The sequence below is a fragment of the Physella acuta genome, unplaced genomic scaffold, assembly GCF_028476545.2.
Source record: "Physella acuta isolate Inbredline_101_S28 unplaced genomic scaffold, ASM2847654v3 ptg001225l, whole genome shotgun sequence".
Lineage (NCBI taxonomy): Eukaryota > Metazoa > Mollusca > Gastropoda > Physidae > Physella > Physella acuta.
Genome location: NW_026732742.1, coordinates 124,969 through 143,134, shown reverse-complemented (window position 1 = coordinate 143,134; position 18,166 = coordinate 124,969).

Sequence of the window (18,166 nt, the reverse complement as noted above, 5' to 3'; positions counted from 1 at the left end):
TCAAAATAAAATCAGAGAAAAGCTACCTCTTTCCGTGCCCCTAGTTCACACAAAAAGATTTTTTATATCTCCATTCGGACAACATGAACATTAAACATATATATTCAAAACATCTTCATCTTTTTGTACCCAAGTCACATTGGGCAGACGAAGTAGAGTTTATCTGTTTCAATGACATTGTCATATAAAGGGGTAGTGTTGTCATAACTATGGCCATCGCCTTTGTTTCCCTGCCTAGAGTCAAGGTACCCTTTAGAGCTGGGTGGACAAATTTACAAAGTGGTTTTTTTTTTATATTTCACGAAAATAACAATCCATTCATTTTATATTAGTCAGGATGTGCATTTTTTTTTTCTTTTGTAAACCTACTGTTATAAACATAACAGTTTTACAATTTCTATTTTTAAAATTAGATTTATAGTTTTCTTTGTTTTAATTTTTTTTAATGGGGCATATTACTCCTTTCATAAATGCAACTTTTACTTAAATCCGAGAGCGGTACCTCCCAAAGCGCTTATCAAAAAGTCGTATGATGTAACTCTAGCTACAAGAATGCTGCTCTCCCTTTGATTCTTGGATCAAACGGTAACTCAGCAGATTTAATGATGCCGCTTGAAGCTTCCATTACGTTTCTCACAGTGGAAACACTGAATTATTAAAGTCATTTACAGTTTGTTGGAACTTTAGGATAAACCAACTAACACAAGCTGAAATCATTGTGAAAAGAATTTACTCTATTACTATATGTATATATGTATATATATATATATATATATATATATATATATATATATATATATATATATATATATATATATATATATATATATATATATATATATATATACATATATACATATATATAATGTCTATATGTATATATGTAAATATGTATATATGTATATTTTTATATATGTATATGTATGTACATATGTATATCTGTATATCGGTATATCTGTATATATGCATATATATGCATATATGTGTATGTATATATGTATTATATGCATATGTGTATGTGTGTATGTGTGCATTGTGTGCATTGTGTGTATGTGTGTATGTGTGTATGTGTATATGTGTATACGTGTATATGTATATATGTGTATATATATATATATATATATATATATATATATATATATATATATATATATATATATATATATATATATATATATATATATATGTATATAAATATATATATATATATATGTATATATAAATGTATATATAATATATGTATATTTAATATGTTTATTTATGTGTGTGTGTGCATATACGCGCATACAGAGACAAAAGAACTCTACTGATAAAATGCGCTCTTTCCCCTACCCTTACAATACCATCGCACCCCACCACCAGCCCCTCCCACACACCTCGAATTATTGACATGACTTAAGCCTGCTTTACCGTGAAAACTGTGTATTGAACACACACCATGTGTGACTGTACTGCACCAACTGTTATTCAATGTTCAATTGCTTGATTGTGTAACATCGCAGCTTGACTGTTGTAGACGAGTTGTTACAGTGGCTGTAACTGGTAAGATGTGACTTTAAGAAGTAGTATTTACTTTTTAGTTTGATTTTATCTTCTACTTCAGTTGAATGTTTTTCTGCGTTTATCGCCATCAATAAATTTCCTGCTAACTAGTTTTATGTCTCCAGCTAAACGGGTTGCTGTCCCCAACAAGCAGTGTTTCTTCCAGACTTTTTTCTCTGGGGGGGGGGGGGGGGCACTTGAAATTTTCGAGGGGGGGGGGGTAGACTTTCTTAGGGGGGGGGGACACTGTTAAAAGTATATATTTTCTATATAAATTATATAAATTTCATTTCGTTCAGGGGGCGGTAAAAATTTTACGGGGGCTTTGCCCCCCCTCCCCCGAAGAGAAGCCTGGAAGAAACTCTGCCAACAAGAATGGGGTGCAGCCCCTTGCTAAACGGATTACTGTCCCCAGTTAGACCGTTACTGTCCTCATCTAGATGGGTTAGTGTCCCCAACAAGATAGGATTGTTGTTCCCTGTTACACCGGTTGCTGCCCCTTGCTAGACAGGTTACTAGCTATGCACTTCACCATCTTACCAAGGACTACTAAATGGATGACTCATTAGTGTAGTAAATGTAGGTAGGAAAAAGTGATTTTAGCACGGTTTTAGGTGGGTGGGGGGGTGCATTTGGGACGGGGAGAGGGGGTGGCTCAGAATAGGTAAAGTTTTCGAGGTTGGGCCGGACTCTGGTTAAAGTATACATTTTCTATCTCATGACGTGATATAAGGGATTGAACAACCTCCCCACCATCCCTCACCCCCCACTGCCCTTGAAATTTTGGAAGAAAATTGTTTGAATTGTAGTGTTGTGAGATAGAGACCAACAAGGTGAACACATTTTAAACAATATTTTTATTTTTAAACTAATTAAAAAATTTTAAAATAGAACGACAAAAAAAATCGTTTATGCAAACTGAGAATTAACAATCTACAAAACCTAACGTAATAAAAAAATATGTGACGTTTTAACCTGCAAATTTTTTTTTTTTTGAGTCTTTCCCGTCATTTATTTTCTATTGTGAAAACCAATTTCTTTTCGATTCTTTTTTTAAATTCGTAGGTAATCGATATTTTATATACATCTGTTGCACTTTAATAAAGATGTGTATACGTATTAACTTTCCAATTTTCTAAGAAATTTCACATGTGTGTGTTTGCGTAGAGGGAGGGGGGGACTGGGGAACGGGGAACGGGACTGTATAACAACATCCGGTAGCAGTGGAGAATTTGATATCACAAAAACTACAATAGCGAAGGGGTCTGGTTAGGGTGGGTTTTAAAGTACTGATATGCACAATCATAAAAAATAGTTTAACAATACACCTTGAAGGTCGCTAAGAATAAACAGGCAAAAAATACAGCAACACTAAATACAGGCGTGATAGAAAGGTAAAGGCTATGTTACCTGTGCCAGCATAGGTTGAATAAAAATGTAAGTAGCGTTTTGTGATGTAATTACATATACAAGTGTGTAAGGCGTAAATTACCATTTCGAAACTTACCGGCCATGAGCAGGTCAAGTAGAGCTCACGTGTTTAAAATTGTCCGCTTTCTATAAACGTTTTGTGTTTATCATGCAAAAACATTTTACTTCACTATTTGGTTTTGTTTTAAGAACTTAGGAAATGTACATTTACTGAGGTGTTTACTTTTTACTTTTAAGACTTTGGTTAAATTCTATTTTGTATTTACTGAACGTAAATTATAATTATGCAATATCGAATACAACCCCAAAACTTCATTATTTTATGTCGAAAGTTCTTAAAAAAAAGTTCCCTTTCGCCTCTGACAGTCCATGGAGCATGTGAAGTAGTGACTTAGATTTATGAAAAGATACTGTAGTGAGCACTATGCCAATATATTAAAGCAGAGGCGTCGCGACCCTTCCCGGCGCCCGAGGACAAACTTTCGATTTGCACCCCCCCCCCCGCACAAACTTTCGATTAGCATCCCCTCAAGCTTTCAATTTATTTTTTCAACCCATTGCACCCCCTAAGGTCGGCGCCCGGGGACATATGCCCCCCCCCCCCCCCCCGCTATCCCTCTGTATTAAAGCTACATTGCGATTTCCTATCATTACAGATACAAGATAAAGCAAAGCATTCCTCAAAAATTCATCACAGTTTTCATCATGGAAAAATCTCAGCTATTTCTACTAATTGCTACAGTACTTATTTTTGAAACACCGGTAACCCATGGCGCCCATCAACACGAATTATTCAACCTGAATAATCACATGCTGTATAAAAGAGCACTGGACACGTTAAGCCTAACCGATGTCGACAGCGCTACGTATCACGCCATTGAGAATTTGTTCTTACAAAATTGGAATTTTTCTTTGGTAGGGGTTGGCGCAGATGCTGTGGGGCTGAGTTTTGATAAGGTTGAGGTGCTTGACATCAAGAAAAACAACCAGTTCAGCATGGAAGCGTATAACGCGATGCTCAGTGTTATAAAGGCGAAAAGTAACACAAAAATAACCAACGAGGTTGCGACGTCAATAAACTTAAGTCCAGTTTTGTCCAGTCAGTTAAGTCCAGAGGCCAACGAATATTTTTTGTTTCACGGCACAAAGTGTACCAGTGTTCCTAGTATTATATCACGTGGCTTCAACTTGACATACTGCAAGTATACCATGCTGGGACAAGGGCTATACTTTGCTGAGAAGGCCATGAAATCTGACCAGTACTCAGGTTGTTGCATTAACAGGGGCGTAGCGAGGGGGGGGGGGGGGGGGGGCGGGGGGTGCGGACCGCACCGGGCGACACCATTTAGGGGGGTGACACCAAGGCAAAAAATAGCAAAATATATAGAGAAAAACTTGAGGGGGGGGGGTGCAAATCGAAAGTTTGAGGGGGGGTGCAAATCGAAAACTTGAGAGGGGGGGTGCAAATCGAAAATTTGAAAGTTTGTCCCCGGGAAGTGTCGCTACTCCTTTGGGGGGGGGGGGGGTGACACCATTAAGTGCAGCACCGGGTGACACCCGACCTCGCTTCGCCACTGTGCATTAATATTAATCATTGAATAATTTGAATATGGATAATATTTCTTCGAAAGTGGTAATTTGGTATATAGTTTTCATGTGTTGTGAAAAAGTTAATTTTAATTCGTGATAGTGTTTAATGATTATTTAATCTTTAAAACAATAAATAGATGAATGTTAAAGTCGAATAAAACAGTGTATTTAGTGTTGTTTTTAACCACTTTCAATAAAACGATAAAAAAGAAAGAAAAACTCGAGCAAAATTTGATGTTTTTAATGCTTATCTTTTATGCTGAAAGTTGAGTCCTCAATCAAAATTTGTTGTTTATGATAACCTTATCTTTTTCAACTCTAAGACGACATGAACGATCGTGTAAAACCTGGCGCGACACTTACGATGATTCTTGCACGGGTGATAATGGGCTCTGCTTTCAATTGCGAAAGTAAACTTTGTCTTACCGGTAAGTTGCTGTTTTATAAATTACAATTACTTAGCTAAATTTGAAACCACTCGCTCACGGAAATCCATTAAACAACATACATTTTTTAAAGTAATAAGCGCTAATTTAGTATCATTCATTGAAATTATACAAGCTTGTTTATTTTTTAATTCAGGTACTGTACTTTACAAAATAGTTTTTTTTTAAATTAAATCAAACAATCTGCAATCTGTTTTGAAATTACGTTATCTTAGATTAGAGCTACCAATCATGAATTACATCGTATGCTATGATTAACTTATATTGTCAATAAATGAAAGTGAACTCAAATGATTTTACAGATTTAAATGTTTTTTATGCGTCTTACATCAGACATTAACGCTTGCCTATCAGCCTTTACCTTACACTAACGGTGATAGAAGCTTGTTATGAGTTACCACGAACACTAAACATGCAATGCGTGTAATATATACATGCAGTGGCGTAGCGAGGTCGGGTGTCACCCGGTGCGGCACTTAATGGTGTCACCCCCCAGAGGCGTTGCGACCCTTCCCGGGGACAAACTTTCAAACTTTCGATTTGCACCCCCCCCCCCCTCAAACTTTCGATTTGCACCCCCCCCTCAAATTTTTATCTATATATTTTGCTATTTTTTGCCTTGGTGTCACCCGGTGCGGTCCACAGCCCCCGCCCCCCCCCCCCCTCGCTACGCCTCTGTATACATGATATATTTTGTTTATTTCTCAGTGTTCCCTCCCAACAAAACCCTGCCCGCCGGAGAAGATTCCCTAGTGTACCAGACACCGGACTCACTGTTCCGTGAATTTGTTGTGTACAAAGACAGCCAAGCGTACCCGGCGTACGTTATCAACTACAAGCGTCTTAAAGATGACGGACAGCGCAACTCTGCTACCTCGGTCACATCGTCCGTCTTGTGTGTCATTATCGTCAGTTTGGTCCGTTACTCTCTAATCAGGACATAGATATCTGTGGTCTTGTCTATATCGATATAACCATCTCTATCATGTTTTTTATTGACATAACCAACTATATCCCTGAATTAAATTGACATAATCAGCTATATCCCTGAATTAAATTGACATAATCAGCTATATCCCTGAATTAAATTGACATAATCAGCTATATCCCTGAATTAAATTGACATAATCAGCTATATCCCTGAATTAAATTGACATAATCAGCTATATCCCTGAATTAAATTGACATAATCAGCTATATCCCTGAATTAAATTGACATAATCAGCTATATCCCTGAATTAAATTGACATAATCAGTGTGACCTACTTAGGTCGAGTCATTTTTATTTTGACATTGTATAATTCCTTATATGGAATGATTGTGTAACACCTGGGGTTTTTCCATTGACTATTAAGGTGTTTGAGACATAGAAAATTTCCATTAAAATCTGATTGAATGATTCTGATCAGATGATTATCCCAACCAATGGCGACATGAGTTGAGGATAACCTCCCCTGTCACAGAAGTCTTTAATTGCCCCGCACACTCGCAACACGAGGCAGTTTATCTTGACCTGGCAGTCTACGAGGCAGTTTTACCTTAGTCAGGCAGCCGTCCATATTGTCCGGCTATAGACTCTGACCATTTGAACGTGAGAGTACTTAAGACCTGTGTGTGCCTTGCTTTCTTCAGTTGATTTAGTCTTCTAGTTTAATATTACTTGTCGCTAAGTAATTCTAGAAACTACAGCAGTGTTGTGTGGCCTGTAGCTGTTCTTTAGACAGTGTAGAAATCTGTGATAGTGTTTTTTCCTACATTGTGTAAGTTGGGTTTTTGATATGTTATACATTAAATATTTTATTTAGTTTCAACCTTGTGTTCTGCCACTTCTGAGTTCGCTGATTAAAAGGTCGTATGTAGATTGGATGAGTGTTAATTACAATAGTATCACTAGCTTCCCTAGACATTAGATTCGAGCCCTAGTGGTCGTTGTGTTAAGTGTTCATCCACTTAGGCCGTAAGGCATTTGCATATGACCCCGAAAAAAGAATCCGGGGACGTTCTCCTTCTATTTGGCTGATAGATAGGTTAACGTTACAAAGTGGGAGCTCGCCGAGATTTAATCTGTCGTTCCAGTTGTTGGTTATATCAGTTGAATACTAAGGTTAGTTGGATTTAGTTGTTTTTATATCCAGTAGCGCAGTGTTCTTACAACGCGCGCTCAGGCTAGAGTTATCTAGGTCAAATAAGCAGACGTGTCACGTCCTACATTTAGAGGTCAAGTACACGGCCCAACGCTGTGTATTAATTTAAAGGATCTAGGCTTGTTGTGATTTGAAAGTTAGTGTTATGGAGTCTTTTTTGGCTAATCCTACTGTTGAAGATGTAGAAAAGTTGAGTAGAAAAGTTTTGGTTAGTGTTGTTAAGGAATTGAAATTGGATTATTCTGTTACGCAGAAGTCAGAGGTGTTGAGAGATAAAATTGTTGTTCATTTCATTAATGAAGGGGTATTTGATGAAAGTTTGTTGGCTGGTGTATTACTTCGTGAGGAGAAAGTTGCTTTAGAGAAGGCATTAAAAGAACAGGAGTTAGAGGTTAAAATTGCTTTAGATAGGAGGAGGTTGGAATCAGAATTTGGTCAAGTTAGTGATGTCACTTCTCTGGTAGATCCAAAAAAGTTGTCGGTAGGGCAAGTGATTGCCAAATTTGGGAAATTAGTTCCTAAATTTGATGAAACAGATTTGGTCGTTTTCTTTAACTCGTTTGAGAGTTTAGCGAAGACATGTGAATGGCCCGAAACTTCCATTACTGCTTTATTGAGCTCTGTCCTTACTGGGAAAGCTGCAAAAACATACCAGGCACTCTCTCACGACGTTCAAAATAACTATAGTTTGGTCAAGACTGCCATTTTAAAGGCCTACGCACTGACGCCCGAGGCCTATCGGACTAAATTCCGAACACTCCGCAAGTTACCCACACAATCATATGTGGAATTTCTCTTTGAAAAGGAGAAAATATTCTCAAGGTGGCTACACTCTGAGGAAGTTTCTGAGTTTGAGAAACTCAGGTCACTTATCCTAAGGGAAGAATTCCTATCGTCCCTGCCTGAAGAGATACGACTACACATTCTGGATAACAAGATAACTGACATCCAGAAGGCTGCTGAGTCGGCTGACACCTATATGTTGGTGCATAAGAAACCACCAGTGTCAGGAAACCGCCTCAACCCCGTGCTTCCCCTTTTTGGCAGCAATCCTCCTGTTGGCCAACACTTGAAGGCATCACAGTCCAGAGAGAAACCGAGATCAACTCTCAATCGTCGAGCAGTATGCCAGTTCTGCAAAAGGCCTGGTCATCTTGTCAAGGACTGTTACAAACGTCGTCAATATAACAGAGAGGTGGTGCGTACTTCTGCGCACTATGCTCTATCCCCTCAAGCAGCCAGTTCAACTATGAACTCTAGAATTCTAAAGGACTCTAACCCTAAGTGTCCGCAAGAAGGTAGTCAGGTCTCCACACATTATGTGCTGTCACATTTTGACTGTTCTCGCCACCATCCAGTTTCTTCCGAGTCTACCGATCTCGAGGGATCGAGAAAAGTTGACTTTTCATCTTTTATTGCCGAAGCCATCATTAGCAAACCAGGTGATCCGTTGTCTCAGCGGAATATCACCGTCCTAAGAGACACAGGAGCGTCACAATCACTCCTTTTGAAAAGTTCAATGGACATTACACCTGAGACGAACACCGGAAGGATTTCCATTATCCAGGGAGTGGGGACCAAATCTACTGTCGTCCCTCTACACAAGTTTGCCCTGAAACATCATCTCGTCGAAGGTGAGGTCATTTTAGGTGTGATAGATAGTATTCCTGTCCCAGGAGTACACCTACTTCTAGGGAATGACCTTGCGGGAAGCAAAGTATACCCCTGTACGGTTTCAGACCCTTTGTCAACAGTTCCAGATAATGATTATGAACTGTATCCTGCATGTGCGGTGACAAGAAGCCAGACCAAACAATTGGCTGACATCACGTCTGAACCACACCCGCCATCATCGTCAAGAAATTCGACTCCCAAACTGGAGTCTATGCTTCCAGAGAACACAAGTCTGGGCTTACCCCTGAGGATATCTCAGGAAGACATCATTAAAGCTCAACAAGTCGACGCGGAACTCAAAGCAACGGTCGAAAAATCTCTATCATCTGACGATGGAGAATATTTCTCCGAGAACGGCCTCTTCTTTCGTCGCGCTATACCAGTGAATGCCTCACCAGCCGAACCATGGTTGGGTAAAAACCAGCTGTGGGTCCCTCCACCTTATCGGCATGAAATACTTAAGCTGGCACATGACCATCCAATGTCAGCGCACCCAGGAGTCTCTAAAACGACGGCGAAGATCAAAGAACTGTTCTTTTGGCCCAAAATGAGAAAAGATGTGTCGCGTTACTGTAGAAGTTGCACGAACTGTCAGTTGGCCGGAAAGCCAAACCAGACAATTCCTAAGGCCCCTTTGAGTCCGATTCCTGTATTAGAAGAACCTTTTTCTAAAATCGTCATGGACTGTGTAGGTCCCTTGCCTAAAACCAAGACGGGCAACGAGTACCTACTTACTTTTATGTGTTCAAGTACCCGTTTTCCCGAGGCGATTCCCTTACGGAACATTAAGGCAAAGACTGTAGTCAGAGCCATGACCCGGTTCTTCACTACCTTTGGATTACCTAGAATCGTGCAAACAGATCAAGGCAGCAACTTCACCAGTCACCATTTTCAGGAAGCGCTAGCCAAGCTAGGCGTTACCCACATCACCAGCTCAGCCTACCACCCTCAGTCTCAAGGCGTACTTGAGAGGTTCCACCAAACCCTCAAAACCATGCTAAGGACATTCGCTAACAGTAACACCCAATGGGATGAGTCTGTTCCTTGGATTATTTTCGCCGCGAGGGACTGTGTCCAGGACTCTTTAGGCTACTCGCCTTTTCAACTTGTGTTTGGACATTCTGTCCGTGGTCCCCTGAAGCTGATACACGAACGTTGGACAGGTACCAGTGATCATCCAGTGGAAAACTTCGACGATTTTCACGTTCGACTGAAAGCCGTGTGCGAAATGGCTCACAAGAACTTAAGAAAGGCCCAAGTTAGAATGAAAGGACTGTATGATAAGAGTTCTTGTAAACGAACATTCAATCCAGGCGACAAAGTTCTTGTGCTAGTGCCTAATCTGGACAATGCGTTATCCTTGAGATATTGTGGACCTTTTACTGTGCATTCAAAATTAAGTGATTTGAACTATGTTGTCAATACGCCCGACAGAAGAAAGAAACAGACAGTGTATCATGTCAACTCACTGAAAAAGTATTATGATAATTGTAACAATTTTCATTCCACAGCTAAAATTACTTTACCTGTATGTTCAAATGTTTCTGATGATGTGATACATGATAAATTGAAACCCCCAAAATTGGTAAATTCTTCCTTTTTAGATAATTTGAATGTCCACCTTATGCATTTGTCCACAGAGGAAAGCCATAGATTGTCTCAGTTATTTGACACATTTCCCTCTGTAAAGCTTCAATTACCTATTTGGGTTATCAAGTGGGAACGAACCAAGTTCGGCCCATTGAAGCTAAAGTAGATGCTATTGTAAGGTTACCACCTCCCAAAAATTGTAAAGAGATCAAAAAGTTCCTTGGGATGGCTGGTTACTATAGGCGGTTCTGTCAAAACTTTTCAGCTATTGCTGAACCTCTTACTGCATTATTGAAAAAGGGTGTTGAGTTTAAATGGTCAAATAAATGTCAAGAAGCTTTTTTAACCATTAAGTCATTTTTATCAAATGCTCCTGTTATGGCTGCACCAAATTTTAGCATGCCCTTTAAACTTGCCATTGATGCTAGCAACTTAGCCATTGGCTCAGTCCTATTTCAAGAAGACAACATGGGAATTGACCATCCCATTGCCTTTTTTTCCAGGAAGTTAAATGAGAACCAAAAGAATTATTCTACTATTGAAAAAGAAGCTTTAGCTTTGGTTTTATCATTACAACATTTTGAAGTCTATGTCTCTTCTTCAACCAATCCAGTCAGAGTGTTTTCTGACCATGATCCCCTGAAATTTACCTCTAAGTTAGGTCAGACAAATCAAAGAATATTGAGATGGTGCTTATATTTCCAAAATTTTAATCTGGAAATTTCACACATTAAGGGTAGTGATAATGTTGTGGCTGATTGTTTGTCAAGGATGTAAAATCTTGTTACACACATTGATCATGTGACATGCTTTGTGGTTCATTAGGACCATAAACAGGTTTTGTTTGAGTGTCACTCATATGAAAGTGAGTGGTGTGAGTTTTGAATTTTTTTCAAAATTCCAATCCTGTTGAATATTTTGTTTATTTTCAGGTGAACCTTAATTAAAGGTGGTTTTTGATTATATGTAATCTTTTATAATAATATGTCTCATATGACTCAATTGATATTGTAGCTAGTCATTGAAATAAAGGTCTTACCCTGGCGGGTTTACCACTTTTAATATCCACAAGGAAATATTGTAATACCCTTTTTTGAGGGATTTTGATGTATAATTACTTTTTGAAGGGTTACTCCCCTTTCACCAATTGTAAAAGTTGGAGTTACTTCCCTTTTATGTTCAGGGATATTTTCATCTGGTATTATGATTTTGATTGCCTACATTTGTAAAACATTTTTGTTATTTCATTGCCAGATTGGTTCCTTATGTATGTTTTTGTGGAACCTATCTGTCACTTCCAAAAAGGGAGGGGATGTGACCTACTTAGGTCGAGTCATTTTTATTTTGACATTGTATAATTCCTTATATGGAATGATTGTGTAACACCTGGGGTTTTTCCATTGACTATTAAGGTGTTTGAGACATAGAAAATTTCCATTAAAATCTGATTGAATGATTCTGATCAGATGATTATCCCAACCAATGGCGACATGAGTTGAGGATAACCTCCCCTGTCACAGAAGTCTTTAATTGCCCCGCACACTCGCAACACGAGGCAGTTTATCTTGACCTGGCAGTCTACGAGGCAGTTTTACCTTAGTCAGGCAGCCGTCCATATTGTCCGGCTATAGACTCTGACCATTTGAACGTGAGAGTACTTAAGACCTGTGTGTGCCTTGCTTTCTTCAGTTGATTTAGTCTTCTAGTTTAATATTACTTGTCGCTAAGTAATTCTAGAAACTACAGCAGTGTTGTGTGGCCTGTAGCTGTTCTTTAGACAGTGTAGAAATCTGTGATAGTGTTTTTTCCTACATTGTGTAAGTTGGGTTTTTGATATGTTATACATTAAATATTTTATTTAGTTTCAACCTTGTGTTCTGCCACTTCTGAGTTCGCTGATTAAAAGGTCGTATGTAGATTGGATGAGTGTTAATTACAATAGTATCACTAGCTTCCCTAGACATTAGATTCGAGCCCTAGTGGTCGTTGTGTTAAGTGTTCATCCACTTAGGCCGTAAGGCATTTGCATATGACCCCGAAAAAAGAATCCGGGGACGTTCTCCTTCTATTTGGCTGATAGATAGGTTAACGTTACATCAGCTATATCCCTGAATTAAATTGACATAATCAGCTATATCCCTGAATTAAATTGACAAAATCAGCTATATCCCTGAATTAAATTGACATAATCAGCTATATCCCTGAATTATATTGACGTAACCATATATATCCCAGACGTATATCGACATAACCATCTATATCCCAGACTTATATTAACATTACCATAATGTGTCCTCTCAAGCACGCAATACACCACCTGGTGTATTGTCCCGTCTATTTGGTCATGAATTCTCCGCATGAGAACACCATCCTTTATACTGAGACGGTCCCACTGACTCAGTATTTTCTTTGTTTCCCGACCAAACTGTTCTCTTTCCCTTCTTCTTGGGAATTTTTTTTCCTGGACGTATTTCAACAGCGGCTGTAACCCACTATCCGTTCTCTGGGCATCTCTTATCTCTTTATTATTAAGGCAATTAAAATCACTGATGTCCATATGTCAGGGCTCTGTGGATATGTGCTCCACCCCGGTCTGCCCGTTTTGCACCACTTGCACCCCGTGAGGGATATCTGTTGACGCTCTTACCTCACATATTCCTGTCAGCGTTTCTTCCTCATCGCCCGGTCTCTCGTAAGGATTCCTTGATAAAGCGTCCGCATTGCCATTGGACCGCCCCGGGCGATATTTTATCTCTAGGTCAAAGAGTGCCAATTCTGCTGCCCATCGCTGTTCGATGGATCCCAGCTTTGCTGTCTGTAGATGACTCAGGGGGTTATTGTCAGTGTATACCACACATTTAGCACCTAATAGATAGTCCCTGAATTTTTCAGTCACAGCCCATTTTAATGTCAAAAGTTCTAGTTTCATGGCGCTGTAATTTGTCATGTTCTTCTCTGATTCCTTCAGAGCTCGACTGGCATACGCAATAACCCTGAAACCTTGCTCCTGTTGTTGTGATAGTACAGCTCCCAGACCTTTAGAGCTGGCGTCAATTTCTAGCCGAAATGGTTTGTCAAAGTCTGCGTATCCTAATATCGGCGCCTCGGTCAAAGCATTTTTCAGTAGCTTAAACGAGTTCAGGCATTCATCAGTCCATAATTCACCTATCAGTTGTGTTTTGCCTTTCTTTTTCTCCTTACTGTGTTTCTTTGTCATTTTGTTTACCAAGTCATGCAACGGTGCGGCAATTTTTGCATTAGATCGTAGCAATTCAAGTTCATCTGTATAATTCTTCACTTCATTTTCTTTTTCTGTATTCACTGATTTAAGATTCTCAATAGAAATGTGCAAAACTTCTACTTCTTTTTCTTTATCTGCTATAAGAAGTGTATTATTTTCAACCTTGTTCATTAGTTCTAATACTGGCTTTTTTAACTGTTGATTCAATAGCCTTTCTTTTTCTATCATTTCTTCTAGTTTGCCAACACTGTTCTGTTGTCTAATATTTTTATTTTCTTCTTCAGATAACAGACACTTTAAAGATGAACATTTCTCCTGTGCTTTTAATTTGCATGAACTTTCCCTATCCAGTTTCATGGTTAACATTGAGATCTCATTCTTAAGTCTACCAATTTCTTTCTTATCATCATTTTTCTCTGCCAACAAATTGTTCACTTGAAACTTTTTAACATCCAAGTTCATTTCACAGTTCATTTTTTCTATTATTAACAAGTCTTTTGAATTCTTAAGTTCTTCCACCAAGGCTATAGTATCTGTTAGCTTAGTTTCACAATTCTGAAGTTCAGAAAGCTTCAAATCTAATTTTTCCTGTGTAATTTGAAGTTCTTTTTCAATATCTGATAATTTCTCTTCAAGTCTTGTTTGAGACTCTTTCATTGTTTGTCCCTTTTTGTTTCTTAAGCCATAACCTCGCCACTCTGTAGCCTTGACCTGCCTTACAGAGGGCGATCGTTTCACCGGACAGTACCGTGCCATATGTCCGGGTTGTGAGCAGGACAGGCAGATTGGTCGACCGTCAGCTGTCCACTGGAGTGATGGACCAGCAGGTCGCGGCTGTCCAACCTGTCTATGTTTTGTCCAGTTTTTGCCCTGATTATCTGCTGCTGACCCGCTTTCTAACCTCTCCAACCGTTGGTCAAACTTAACCAGGTGAGCCAACAGTTGAGCCATCATGGTTTCCATCGTGCCGGTCCCTGTGGGTGGTAATTGTTTCTGTTCCGGCACAGAGACTTTGTCTACCGAGCAGTTCGATTCGTCCTCATACTCGGACCTGCGGATCGCTGAGTTCCTGACCTGAAGGAAGGTCAACTGTGGGTCTTTGTATACCTCCTCTTTGGAATATCTTCTTGACATAGGGGTTGCCAACCCTTCGATGAAATGGTCCCTCAGCAGGCGCGCATCTATGTCGGGTATTTTGACTTTTAAAGCTTCAAAGGCCCTGTTCATTCGGTGTGAATATTCCATCACACTCTCCGCCAGTCTCTGCTTTATACCTACAAACACCGATAGCAGTTGCGATCCCGACCGTCTCTCCCCAAAGGTCTCCACAATTAGATCTAGCACCTTATCTGGATCTGTTTGGAGGGCTTTATCGTGGCATTCGACCTCCGCCCTAACCGTCTCCCCTATACTGCTCATCAACAATCTTAATCTTTCCTCTGGAGCCATGTATCTCGAGGCCCAGGCAGCCCTGACCTCTTCACTGAACCTGTTGGTTAAGGTTGGATCACCGTCCCCGTAAAATTTGTTGATGTGGGACTCTCTGGGCAGGACCACAATATGGGTCGGCTTTTCGTCCAGGTTAGACATTCTAATTTTAATTCTTTGAGTAAAAAAAAAAGACCTTTCCTACCGTGTATGTAAGAATACTTTTCCCTGTTCCTGAATGTCCGAATTCACACCCACGAAACACAGTTATTAACTAGGTTGATAATGGGTGCCTAAAGCGGCTGGTCTAGTTGAATTCTTCTGCTCGACGACGCCAAATGTTACTACCGAGTCTATTCCACTGCTCGGCAACACCAAATGTAACCGAGTCTATTTACTTGTAGTGCCAAATGTTACCGATTTCACTGCTGACCTTTGACCAGCACACAACATCGACCACAATATAGATACTCGGAAATGCAGGTTTACATTGATCTCTTTATTTATGCTCCACATAACAATGCATCAATGGTCCACAAGAATACAATGAACCAACTGACCCCCACTGTCCTCACTAGTCCTAACATAACAGAATGCACGTGTCCATCGTTCCTATTCTCACGAATCACACACGTCTACACCGTTCAGTAATCAACTGGGTTCTCAACTGTCCTCAACTCCAATACGTCGTCTTATATATATCCCACGTACATGTAATAGTTTCCACTCGTTGCATCAGCCTGTTGAACTGCGCAGCTCTATCGTATCGCTTCCCAAAATACGCCTTGGCTTTGTGTTCGTTATCAGTCTACCATCTGCACTATTGCATCAGACTGTAATACGTTGTTAACCATAGTCTTTAGTTGACAGACTGTATTGCGTTCTTATCGTCCCTAGTAACTTACACTAGTTACATATATATATATATACATCATATATATATATATATATATATATATATATATATATATATATATATATATATATATATATATATATATATATACATCATATAGCCTACACATACACACATACACACATACACACACACACACACACATATATATATATATATATATATATATATATATATATATATATATATATATATAGGTTTAGATTTGTTGAGGTGGAGATATTGGTTTTGCTTTAAAAAAAAAAAAAGAAACACTAATGTCTTGTATGTAAATATTTGTTTTTATTTTAACACAGTTGTGTAACATTTCTTTAAAAATGCTTAGGTCATAAAATGACATCCTACAATACGCTGTCTGTGTTTAAATTGTAATTGTTGTGTTGGAAATGTCAGCCATAGTTTTGGAATGATTTTCAGAGAAAATGAATAAAGGTCACGTAAAGATAAAAAATTTATCTCGAGATGTTTCAAGCAAAGTAAGGCGTTATCTCCTTCTATTTCACAATAACAAAAATAGTTTAAGTCGATGTATAGAAATAATGTCCTTGGGGAATGTTTTAAAAATATTTATTTTGTTCAATTTTGAAACTTCTATTCCTTTTAAATAAAGCCAGAAGGCATCTGTTCAATGCAAATGCCAACGAATGAAAACTATAACAGTATGTGTTATTAAACAAAATTTAGGAATGCATCGGTAATAAAAGGTACACGTTCTACCTAGGTGATCAATACCAATATTTGTCTGTAGCATGTATACCTTCTAATCAATTGTTTATGCTGTTGATCATTTAACCTTCTTTACATATGTCGTGCCCATAGTCACAGGTAACTTAAACAGTAAAACATGGCAGTGGCGTAGCTAGGAATTGGTCATGGGAGGGGTGCAAACATTTTTCCATATGTATACAATATATATATATATATATATATATATATATATATATATATATATATATATATATATATATATATATATATACATATATATAGGTCAATGGGAGGGGTTATAACCCCCTAACCTCCCCTTGCCTGCGCCACTGAAACCTGGCAACAGCGGTTCATCACGATATAAGTTTAACGCTGCTACAGAAGGACATACATTCTAATATAACTGCTATAAACATGTCACAATACGTTCTGCTATAGTTTGGTTTAGTTCAACATAATTGTGTTTGTAAGTCAGGGTTTGGCTATTAGTCTATTGCAGTAGCGTAGCGAGGGGGCGGGGGGACATATGTCCCCGGGCGCCGACCTTAGGGGGCGCCAAAATGGGTTGGAAAAATAAATTGAAAGGTTGAGGGGGGTGCAAATCGGAATCTTGAGGGGTGCAAATCGAAAAGTTTGTCCCCGGGCGCCGGGAAGGGTGGCTACGCCTCTGGTCTATTGGCAGCTTAAAAAGCTTAGAGCAGATCCGCCTATTGGACTGATGGACGTTTTACATAGCTGAACACATCTAGCTATGGTAGGTCCGCTTGCTTGCAGTGGCGTAACTAGGGGGGGGGGGGTAGGTGGGGCGCTCGACCCTAAGTGGGCGCCAAAAGGGGTAGTAAAATTAACTAAAAAGCTTATTTTAAGCTAAATATTGATTAATACACAGTCAAAGTTACGAAAATAAACGACTGTAAGGCTCTACTCATATTTTAAAATGTTTTCTATATCAATTTTGTTGCATTAAAATAGAAAACATTATGGGATAGTAACTGGCAAGAGGCGCCACAAATTTTTCCAACTGGGGGTTGGGATGGGCGCTTTTTCACAAATAGGAATAACTTTATTTAAATGGGAGGAAGAGGGCGCACAATTGAAAGTCCGCACGAGCGCTGGACTGTGTTGCTGTGTTGCTACGCCTCTGTTTGCTTGATCTCAGATTGCTAATAACAGTTTCTCCTTAACATGTTTAGCTAATAGTCCATAAGTTTACATTGCTAGTTCAGTTTGGACGGCTACAGGACATTATCCCCCCCTCCGTCAATTACACCCCCGGACAATGCCCCCCATATTTACCCCCAAGAGCAATTACCCCATGTCAATTACCCCCCCCCCCCTCCCCCTACCCGGGGAAGAACTCCTAGCTCTAACTCGATTTCTATGCTTATATATTACCTTAATCCTAACCTTAAGAAAGAGACCAAAACCTAAGTATTCACCTCAGCCAAAAACTTAA